Source organism: Pelophylax lessonae (assembly GCF_965119305.1).
Source record: "Pelophylax lessonae genome assembly, chromosome: 2".
Taxonomy (NCBI): Eukaryota; Metazoa; Chordata; class Amphibia; order Anura; family Ranidae; genus Pelophylax; species Pelophylax lessonae.
Genome location: NC_138769.1, coordinates 326375262 through 326387887, shown reverse-complemented (window position 1 = coordinate 326387887; position 12626 = coordinate 326375262).

Below are 12626 nucleotides of genomic sequence, written 5' to 3'. Positions count from 1 at the left end.
ACGGGCCTTAAGTCTGAGGCCATATTGAGCAAGGGATATAAAACTGGTGGGGATGGGCGGTGGATGTTAACATTTAGTGTATTCACAAGTAACATGGGTGTTGAAAGATCCAGAGATCCCAGTGGTCCTGAGCAGCGCTCTGGGATTCACAGGGCCACAACAATAGATTTTTCCAAATGATCTGTGGGGCCATATTAAAGCGACCTGGGGACCGCAAATGGCCTGCGGGCCGGACTTTGGACATGCCTGAGTTATATAATAAAAAACTCAGAGGTGATCAAACACCACCAAAAGAAAGCTCTATTTACGTGAAAAAAAAAAATTGTTTAAATTTCGTTTGAGTACAGCATTGCATGACTGCTCAATTTTCACTTAAAGTGGCGCATAGCATGCCTGATCATGAAAGTAAAACCTTTCCGAAGCAGAAGTGGTAAACTTTGACAAAAAATGAACCTGGAAGCTGACTGGTTTCTATGCAGAGCTGCACCAGATTTTGCATTTATCAGTTTTGGTAAATCAACCCCATGTGGGTTCGTGGGCAAGATTTCCCCTCACTTCTTGTCCTGTAGGCATAACAGTAGTTGAGAGAACACCAAAATCCAGCCCCTGACGCTTGTCACTGAAATTGGTGTTCCCATTGAAAGAGTCTTCCTTTTCATCTGGTCGGATAACAACTGTCAACAAAACAAATCTCCAAAATGGTAACACGAAATAGAAAAAGAAAAACTGACATAAGTTCAAACCCTCCTATTCCTTCACTTTACATAAATCTAAAGAAGTTTTGGGTGACATTTCACTTTAAAAGGAGTCATTCATGCCTATGAACAAACCATTATGAAATGTAAAGAATCAGTCCACCTAATCAGATATTACACCTATAATGAGATTCCAGGTAAAGGTGTCCGCTGGTTGGGCCGATAAGCTTTAACCTCCCTGGCGGTATGATTATTTCAGATTTTAGGTGCTGAAACTGGTACCATTATTTTGCATGTAATTCTTAAGAATGAGCAGCCCAAACCAACTATTTACAAATGATTTTATTTTTTTACTGTGCGTTCTTCTTTATAACATCTCGGGTATGATAAAGTTAGAAACACAAAATCATAAATTATAATATAATAAAAAACTGTAAATAAGTTAAAGTATGTATGTATGTATGTATACATATATATATATATATACGCTGTATATATACACACACACATATATATATATATATATATATATATATATATATATATATATATATATACAGTGGGTACGGAAAGTATTCAGACCCCCTTAAATTTTTCACTCTTTGTTATATTGCAGCCATTTGCTAAAATCATTTAAGTTCATTCTTCTTCCTCATGAATGTACACACAGCTCCGCATATTGACTGAAAAACACAGAATTGTTGACATTGTTGCAGATTTATTAAAAAAGAAAAACTGAAATATCACATGGTCCTAAGTATTCAGACCCTTTGCTGTGACGCTCATATATTTAACTCAGGTGCTTTCCATTTCTTCTGATCATCCTTGAGATGGTTCTACACCTTCATTTGAGTCCAGCTGTGTTTGATTATACTGATTGGACTTGATTAGGAAAGCCACACACCTGTCTATATAAGACCTTCCAGATCACAATGCATGTCAGAGCAAATGAGAATCATGAGGTCAAAGGAACTGCCTGAAGAGCTCAGAGACAGAATTGTGGCAAGGCACAGATCTGGCCAAGGTTACCAAAAGATTTCTGCTGCACTTAAGGTTCCTAAGAGCACAGTGGCCTCCATAATCCTCAAATGGAAGACGTTTGGGACGACCAGAACCCTCCCTAGAGCTGGCCGTCCGGCCAAACTGAGCTATCGGGGGAGAAGAGCCTTGGTGAGAGAGGTAAAGAAGAACCCAAAGATCACTGTGGCTGAGCTCCAGAGATGCAGTCAGGAGATAGGAGAAAGTTGTAGAGAGTCAACCATCACTGCAGCCCTCCACCAGTCGGGGCTTTATGGCAGAGTGGCCCGACGGAAGCCTCTCCTCAGTGTAAGACACATGAAAGCCCGCATGGAGTTTGCTAAAAAACACCTGAAGGACTCCAAGATGGTGAGAAATAAGATTCTCTGGTCTGATGAGACCAAAATAGAACTTTTTGGCCTTAATTCTAAGCGGTATGTGTGGAGAAAACCAGGCACTGCTTATCACCTGTCCAATACAGTCCCAACAGTGAAGCATGGTGGTGGCAGCATCATGCTGTGGGGGTGTTTTTCAGCTGCAGGGACAGGACGACTGGTTTCAATCGAGGGAAAGATGAATGCGGCCAAGTACAGGGATATCCTGGATAAAAACCTTCTCCAGAGTGCTCTGGACCTCAGACTGGGCCGAAAGTTTACCTTCCAACAAGACAATGACCCTAAGCACACAGCTAAAATAACAAAGGAGTGGCTTTACAACAACTCCGTGACTGTTCTTGAATGGCCCAGCCAGAGCCCTGACTTAAACCCAATTGAGCATCTCTGGAAAGACCTAAAAATGGCTGTCCACCAACGTTTACCATCCAGCCTGACAGAACTGGAGAGGATCTGCAAGGAGGAATGGCAGAGGATCCCCAAATCCAGGTGTGAAAGACTTGTTGCATCTTTCCCAAAAAGACTCCTGGCTGTATTAGATCAAAAGGGGGCTTCTACTAAATACTGAGCAAAGGGTCTGAATACTTAGGACCATGTGATATTTCAGTTTTTCTTTTTTAATAAATCTGCAACAATGTCAACAATTCTGTGTTTTTCTGTCAGTATGGGGTGCTATGTGTACATTCATGAGGAAGAAGAATGAACTTAAATGATTTTAGCAAATGGCTGCAATAAAACAAAGAGTGAAAAATTTAAGGGGGTCTGAATACTTTCCGTACCCACTGTATATATATATATATATATATATATATATATATATATATATATATATATATATATATATATATATATATATAAGGGATTAGCTCGGTGGTAGGCGTGGATGACCCCTTTGGGGGTGCGTTTTCACAGAGAGATAGCCGAGCAGTGGTTGCAAACAACACTGATTTATTCATGCAATTTACTTCACACAATTGCAAGCTCCAAAAACAGCATAATTCAAAATAAACATAAATAAAATAAATCCTTGCCACTGTGGGCGGCTACCTTCTCACACACTGGAACCTATCTAATGAAGTCTGTCCCCAACCTACTGTTGGGCAGACTTGGCTGGTCATACAGCAGACTCTCAATAGTCCATGTTTTATCTCTCCACCACAGCACATGTTCATTTAAGCTGTCCCTTTGTTTTTCTCTTTACATTGAACATGTCCCTTATTCCTCTTCTACATAGAAATAGTTTGTTTTTTACCTTGAGAAGTCTTCACAACTGGTTACCCTCCTTAGCGCACATCACTTCAGGGGGTCTTCTCCCATGCTCACCAGCTTGTCGGGAGGCACTCATCTGTCTGTCCTCCTCTCCCAGCCCACACGGCAACAGGAGGCAGCAATCCATAGACTTCCTTTGGACAAATTATACAGGCCTTAACTTCCTCATTCCGAACAGCTGAAGGCCTTTCAACTTCCTTAGACAGTTCTGGCTACCTTTGCAGCCGACACCCTATTGTAATTGGTGATTTGTCTAACCCAGGTGGAAGTGTAGCTCCTGTCTGTGACAACAGACATCTCAAGTCTCCCGCAAGTCGCGGGAGACTCCCGCTATCCGCCCTGAGCTCACGGACACCCGCGAGCTCAGAGCAATATCCCGGCTCTGTGTGTGAGTGAGTCAGATGAGATGACTCATCGATCGATGCAGGCAGGAGTGTGACAGCTGTCAGCAAGCTGAGCCTGCACAGACATCACGTCGGAGCCGAAGTAGATCCGGCTCACAGGCGGAGTGATATGAGTCATGCACTCCGCCTGTGGGAGGAGCTGCAAAGAGCAAGAAGCGGCTTTGCTCTCTACTACAGCCCCATTCTACTCCAGGAGGCATTTTGGCGCGCGCGGGACTGTGACACTGTGACACCCCACTCTGTGACAGTACCAGCAAGTGACCAGGCCAGTACCAGCAAGTGACCAGCACCAGTGACCAGGCTAGTACCAGCGCCAGTACCAGCACCAGTGACCAGGCCAGTACCAGCACCAGTGACCAGGCCAGTACCAGCACCAGTGACCAGCACCAGTGACCAGCACCAGTGACCAGGCCAGTACCAGCACCAGTGACCAGGCCAGTACCAGCACCAGTGACCAGGCCAGTACCAGCACCAGTGACCAGCACCAGTGACCAGGCCAGTACCAGCACCAGTGACCAGCACCAGTACCAGCACCAGTGACCAGCACCAGTGACCAGGCCAGTACCAGCACCAGTGACCAGTGAGCAGTACCAGCACCAGTGACCAGCACCGGTGACCAGGCCAGTACCAGCACCAGTGACCAGGCCAGTACCAGCACCAGTGACCAGTGAGCAGTACCAGCACCAGTGACCAGCACCGGTGACCAGGCCAGTACCAGCACCAGTGACCAGGCCAGTACCAGCACCAGTGACCAGGCCAGTACCAGCACCAGTGACCAGGCCAGTACCAGCACCAGTGACCAGCACCAGTGACCAAGCCAGTACCAGCACCAGTGACCAGGCCAGTACCAGCACCAGTGACCAGCACCAGCACCAGTGACCAGGCCAGTACCAGCACCAGTGACCAGCACCAGTACCAGCACCAGTGACCAGCACCAGTGACCAGGCCAGTACCAGCACCAGTGACCAGTGAGCAGTACCAGCACCAGTGACCAGCACCGGTGACCAGGCCAGTACCAGCACCAGTGACCAGGCCAGTACCAGCACCAGTGACCAGTGAGCAGTACCAGCACCAGTGACCAGCACCGGTGACCAGGCCAGTACCAGCACCAGTGACCAGGCCAGTACCAGCACCAGTGACCAGGCCAGTACCAGCACCAGTGACCAGGCCAGTACCAGCACCAGTGACCAGCACCAGTGACCAGGCCAGCACCAGTGACCAGGCCAGTACCAGCACCAGTGACCAGCACCAGTGACCAGGTCAGTACCAGCACCAGTGACCAGGCCAGTACCAGCACCAGTACCAGCACCAGTGACCAGGCCAGTACCAGCACCAGTGACCAGTACCAGCACCAGCACCAGTGACCAGGCCAGTACCAGCACCAGTGACCAGGCCAGCACCAGTGACCAGGCCAGTACCAGCACCAGTGACCAGCACCAATACCAGCACCAGTGACCAGCACCAGCACCAGTGACCAGCACCAGCACCAGTGACCAGGCCAGCACCAGTGACCAGGCCAGTACCAGCACCAGTGACCAGCACCAGTACCAGCACCAGTGACCAGCACCAGCACCAGTGACCAGCACCAGTGACCAGCACCAGCACCAGTGACCAGCACCAGTACCAGCACCAGTGACCAGCACCAGTGACCAGGCCAGCACCAGTGACCAGGCCAGTACCAGCACCAGTGACCAGGCCAGTACCAGCACCAGTGACCAGCACCAGTGACCAGGCCAGTACCAGCACCAGTGACCAGGCCAGTACCAGCACCAGTACCAGCACCAGTGACCAGGCCAGTACCAGCACCAGTGACCAGTACCAGCACCAGCACCAGTGACCAGGCCAGTACCAGCACCAGTGACCAGTGACCAGCACCAGTACCAGCACCAGTGACCAGGCCAGTACCAGCACCAGTGACCAGGCCAGTACCAGCACCAGTGACCAGCACCAGTGACCAGGCCAGTACCAGCACCAGTGACCAGGCCAGTACCAGCACCAGTGACCAGCACCAGTACCAGCACCAGTGACCAGGCCAGTATCAGCACCAGTGACCAGCACCAGTACCAGTGACCAGCACCAGTGACCAGCACCAGCACCAGTGACCAGCACCAGTACCAGCACCAGTGACCAGCACCAGTGACCAGGCCAGTACCAGCACCAGTGACCAGGCCAGTACCAGCTACAGTGACCAGGCCAGTACCAGCACCAGTGACCAGCACCAGTGACCAGGCCAGCACCAGTGACCAGGCCAGTACCAGCACCAGTGACCAGCACCAGTGACCAGGCCAGTACCAGCACCAGTAACCAGCACCAGTGACCAGGCCAGTACCAGCACCAGTGACCAGGCCAGTACCAGCGCCAGTAACCAGCACCAGTAACCAGGCCAATACCAGCATCAGTGACTAGGCCAGTACCAGAGACCAGTACGAGCGCCAGTACCAGAACCAGTGACCGGTACCAGCACCAGTGGACCAGTACCAGCACCAGTGACCAGTACCCGCACCAGTTACCAGAGCAGTACAGTACCAGCACCAGTGAACAGTACCAGCATCAGTGACCAGTACCAGCATCAGTGACCAGGTATACTGATTACATTTAGTTTCATTATTCTCTGGTAGTGTTAAATTGGAAAGGGGGGTGCGGCGCAGGCGTGCGTGTGGGGGGGGGGGGGGCTCACCTCCCTGAAATGACTTTGCCACCTCCCTGAAATGAGTTTTTGCAGGTTGGGATGTCTGTGACAACATTCACAGATTTACCTGACTTCCTGTCACAATATATATATATATATATATATATATATATATATACATGAAAAGTTCAGTATATATACAGTATATATAAATATGTATATATATATATATATATATATATATATATATATATATATATATATATATATATATACATATATATACATAAAAAGTACAGTAAAACTGCAGGAAAGGGGACTGGGGGGCAATCTAATGTGAATTTATTTTATTTTGCAATTTATCAGTGTGTTTGGTGTGTTTTACATTTGAATTTGCCGCCGGTTCCACCCCCCCTGTGAACGTCACGTCGCAGGAGACGGAAGCCGGGGCACACAGAGGATCGGGAGGAAGCTCCGCCGCCACACACCGCCGGGATCCATCGCTGGATCCCGGTGGCAAGGTAAGTAACCCCTCTACCAGGATCCAGCGATCTTCCTAGCGGTACCCCGAGTGTGGCTTGGGGTTACCGCTTTTGGCACTGAAATTTAACCCCGAGCCACACTCGGGAATACCGCTAGGAAGGTTAAGGCATTCTTGTGATTTTCTTGCTCGAGATCCTAGGTATGTTTCCACCGATCTTGGAGTTTTGGTGCCCTTGCCCATTTTGTGGGGTTCCTACCGCTCTCTCTATTTTTCTAAATACGAAAGCCCAATTGGGATTGTGGAATCTTTTTTGTAATGTCTGTGGTGGGTGTGGAGGCATGGAAAGTCAAGCTTTCCATATTTTCCACTGCAACACAAATATGTTCAGAATACAGATGCAGGTATATCTGAGTGGGATCAGATGAGAGATTTTCACATTTGCAGAGCTTACAAAAAATTCTTGCATTTTCCACTGAGAAGAGAGTTTAGCTAGATGAAACTAAATTAGGTTGTCCCTCCCTAATAACACGTATAGGGTCAGAATTTGTTTTATGGAAAAGAACCACTAATAAAATGCAAATATATGAGTGTGCAAGTTAGCTCACTGAGAGAGAAAGAGCAGCAATCAGGCAGGCCCTTCCACTACATAATTGAAGGTAAAGCCCCCCGCACACGTCCCAAATGTCGGCCGAACGATCGGCCGCCTTTTGTACGGTGCTGTCCTGTCGGCTGAAAACTGCAAAAGACTGTACATGAATTTTGTCGGCCAACAACAGCCGACTGCAGAAGTGATGTCATGTGATGGTTAACTTTCCGTGTGTTTTTTCTTTTCTGAGCATGCCCAGTCTTGCTAATCGGCTGTTTGTCGGCCGAATTCTGTACTGACTGGCGAACAATCGGCCGTTCTGGTGTTGGCCAACAAAAATTTTAATGCCTGCACAACAGATTCTGTTCGGCCGAAAAGTCGCTGTCGGTTGTCGGAAGCATCATACTAACAAGCCGACAATCGGCCGATCATTCGACGGCCGAATATTTACGGCCAACAATCGCTACGTGTGTACGGGGCTTAAATCTAAAGGAAATCGAACAAAAAAAGTTGTATGGTGTGTATCCAGCTTAAGTCCGTAGGGTTCAGTATTGAGTTTGCCCACCCTTTGCAGCTATAACAGCTTCAACTCTTCTGGGAATGCTGTTCACAAGGTTTAGAAGTGTGTCTGTGGGAATGTTTGACCATTCTTCCAGAAGCGCATTTGTGAGGTCAGGCAGTGATGTTGGACGAGAAGGCCTGGCTCGCAGTCTCCACTCTAATTCATCCCAAAGGTGTTCTATTGGGTTGAGGTCAGGACTCTGTGCAGGCAGTCAAGTTTGTTCACCCCAAACTCGCTCATCCATGTCTTTATGGACCTTGCTTTGTGCACTGGTGCGTAGTCATGTTGGAAGAGGAAGGGGCCAGCCCCAAACTGTTCCCACAAAGTTTGGAGCATGAAATTGCCCAAAATGTCTTGGTATGCTGACGATTTGATCCAGCCTCTATATATATAATTTATGGCATCTAAAATGTGTGGTTGCTAGGGATGATCCCCATGTATAGATAACATAAAATATTATTGTTGTCAGTGATTACTCATCTGAGTGTCAGAAATTGCTCATTGTGCAAGGAACCCCCAGCAACCTCAGGGGGAGCCCAAGGGTTCCAAGGAGCTCTGGTTGAGAAATGCTGTTTTAGAGGTTGGATGTAGTGTTGGGCGAACGGTTGGGCCCGAGCATGAGTTCAGGCTGAACATTTGCTGTTCGCCGGTTCAAGGAACATCCGAATTGTCAGGGCGTTCGACCGCTTTTTCGGCCCGCTGAACGATGACAATGCACTGTGCCGCCGCAGGGCACATAGCACTGTCAGAGTCATGATTGGACACTGTCATGATGATTCTATCCATTTCATGTCTCATTGCTCTTAGTCCCACTCCACACTATAAAAATATTCTTCCCATAGCAGCCATTTGCAGTATCATATTGGTGTGGAGAGTCATAGAACAGACCTCTGTTCAGTGCTATTAGCAAATTAGTGTGCTATAGTGGGCTATTGTGATTCTATTGTGAAATGTAAAGTATCAGTTTAGTGTGAATCTAGTGATAGTGCAGCATGAGTGTAGTGCGATCATTCATTTTTACTTTAGTGTCAGTTTAGTGTGAATCTAGTGATAGTGTAGTGTGAGTCTAGTGTGATCATTCATTTTTACTTTAGTGTCAGTTTAGTGTGAATCTAGTGATAGTGCAGTGTGAGTGTAGTGCAACCATTCATTTTTTCTTTCGTGCTATTTTTTTTTCAGGGCAGGTTTTCTGCAGTATATTTCAGTGTGTTACTGCACGTTTACTGCAGTATATTGGAGTGCGTTAGTGCACGTTTAACGCAGTACACTTTAGTGCATTGGTGCACGTTTACCGCAGTATATTGCAGTGCGTTATTACACGTTTACCGCAGTATAGTTCAGTGCTTTAGTATACGTTTATCGCAGTATATTGCAGTGCGTTATTGCATGTTTACTGTAGTATATTTCAGTGCAATGGTGCACATTTACAGTGAATTGCAGTGCATTGGTGTACGTTTAACGCAGCATATATTTCAGTGCATCGGTGCATGTTTACTGGAGTATATTGCAATGTGCTAGTGCATGTTTAACGCAGTATATTTCAGTGCAGGATATTTCAGTGTGTTAGTGCACGTTTAGCGCAGTATATTTCAGTGCAGTATATTTCAGTGCAATATAGCATGTTTACTGCAGTATATTGCAGTGTTAGTTCATGTTTAACGCAGTATATTTCAGTGCATTAGTGCACGTTTACCGCAGTATATTGAAGTGCATTAGTGCACGTTTGATGTAGCTACTCCTGCCATAGCCCCAGCATCAGACATGGATGAGTCATCTGAGTTTTTTGAACACAGTGTGAAGATGCACAGCCATTACTTGATTCAGATCTTGGTTTTGAGAGAGGGGAGAACACTGTTAAACAGCAAATTGTCATTTTCCCCAGCTGCAGCGTATTGCCAAGTTGGCTCCAGTGATGAGGATGGATGGGATGATGAGGTCACTGATGCTACTAGATAGAGCAGAGGAGGAAAGTGAGGGTGAGGCTCAACCCCAACAAGGCAGCCATCATGGAAGAGTAGAGAGCAGCCACCCTATTTTACCAGATTGTGGAGCTGTTATCTCCCAGCCAACTTCCCGCAGCTCAGCTGTCTTGGCCTTATTTAGCACATGTGCAGCTGATTGCACTGTTGCAATTTGCAAAATTTCCCTCAAACAGATCAAGTGTGGCAAAAACACCAGCCATTTAGGTACCACATGCTTGAAAAGGCATTTAACCTCCCACCACTCAGTCCATTGGCAAGAGCACCTGAAAGCAACACAAAAGGGACACAATGCTGCTCCTCCTCTCAGTCCTCACCTTTCCGGTCTACCCCAGCTATACCTGATGACCTCTCAGCAGCCTCCACTGACAGGGATGATGGTATAGCAAAGGGTGTAATAGGTCCTTGCAGCATGTCTGCCAATAGCACACCACCAGCTGTAGATTATAGCAGGCAAATTTCTCTGCTCATCTGCTGCAGCGGAAAAAAAAACTTCCTTTCCTTTCAAGGCCTGCTTTATGCAGACACCATTCTTGCCACACCACACAACACAAAAGAGGAGAGCGAGGAGGAGGATTCTGGCAGTTTTTCAGGCATTGAAGTAGAGGAAGCGAAACGTCAACCCTTAACAGATGGTTTTCCATCCCCAGAACCCTTGGGAATAGTACGTGGCTGGGATAAGGCATAATCCTCAGTGCCCTGAGCAGTCTGCTTCTCATGCTTCCGCAAACTTGCAGTGCATAGGATTCCTCATTCTTCAAATCCTGCGAAAGGACTCGAGACAACGTAGCATCAAGGAGAAGAATCACTATTGGTTGGCAACCCTACCTGACCACTGTTACAAGGGGAAAGTCTTGGAACTCATCCTTTCCTCACAGAGGGAGCAGAAGATGAAATCTTTTGAGGACACCTAAAATAGGAGTTTATGTAACGCCTTTCTAGACTCTGGTAGGTTACCGGCGCCCAGGGCTGTGAACTTCCACATCCCATTGGCAGCGTCTGCATCATATGGTGGGAGATTATCTAGGGGCGAAAACAGATAGACATGGAGAGCTTTCCAGTTGACGATCCACTGGGTTACTGGGTCATGAGAATAGACCACTAGCCAGAACTTGCCCGGTATGCAAATGAGCTGCTGGGCTGTCCTGCATCTAGCGTGAACAGGCATTCAGTGCTGCTGGAGGTTTTGTGACAGATAAGAGACTGCATCTGTCCACAGACTTTGTGGACCGGCTGGCATTTATCAGAATGAATCAGACCTGGATTAGCAGCTGCTATCAAGCCCCTGATGCCAATGTTGCTGATTAAGTGCTTTCTGGATCTGAAATCTCTGAAAGACTGTCTAGGCTTCCTAGCTTTGTGGGTGTTGATTTCATCTGGAAGACATTTTTTGGTGAAGGTTTCATGGGCACAATTAACACACAAGGATCAATTTTTCCACACCTGTTTGACAGGTGCATATAATTTCAATTTTTGACAGCAAGGCCAATTCTTGCTTTCATCAAGAGTACCTCTATGGGGTTACAGTCTGAAGGCACCACTGATACCCAAAGACCAATTTTTCTGCACCTGTTTGACAGGTGCAGATCATTTCAATGATAGCTGATTCTATACACAGTACAGATGTGACATTTTGCTGGCAGACTAAGGGGACCCCCCAGGCACTATATTTAAATTAATTTTTCATTTTTATTGTTATTTCTCATTTTCATGGTTTCACTTTAAGCATCAGTAAATAACTGCTCTTTTAAAAATGATGTTTTTTTTACAAACTTTTTTCTCATTGATACATGTCCCCCAGGGCAGTACCCGGACCCCCATAACCATTGTATGCCCAATTATTAGCATATAAGCCTTCAAAGTGGGCACTTTTGATTTTTCCAGTTCAGGTCCCATAGACTTTACTAGGGTCCGTATTGGGTTCCGAACTTTTGCCATGTTCGAAGCTTCTGCTACGAACTGAATTGGGGGTCTATGTCTAGTTGGATGAAAGGTATAGTATAGTATAACACTTTTAAATAAAGTGACACCTTTTTTGCCTAACTTAGGTTACTAAAAATGCAAGCTTTCAGAATACGATTTTTTTTTTTGTCAGGCTTTACACATTTCCAAAACCCACATATTTATACACATTTTAATAATAAAGGCTATTGTAAGAGGTAAGAGATAAGAGATTAGAGTTTAGAAGTGTTACTGGGGTAATTGGCTCAGAGATAAGACATAACTCTCACCTGCCTAGAATCCTTATCTCTGAGTCAACAATTCTATACTCTCATCTCTTATCTCCCACAATAACCTTTATCACTAAAGTGTTTCAGGGAAAAAAAAAAGTTGGATTTTTAAAACGTGTCTATTTCATTGCCCCTGCTTCTGTATAAGGGCTCATGCACATTGGACATTTAAAAATGCTAGTAGCGTGAGCTGTAGAATGGCATGCTAAAAACGCACAGTTTTTAAAATGCACTTAATTGCGGCGTTTTTCAGTGTTAGAGTGTTTTTTCAGCTGAAAAACTCCTCTTCAAACGCAGTAGTTCGGTTTTTTTCCAGCCTGAAAACACCCCTGCCAAAAACGCTGCTTAAAGCCTATGATATTTTGATGTGTGTTTGTA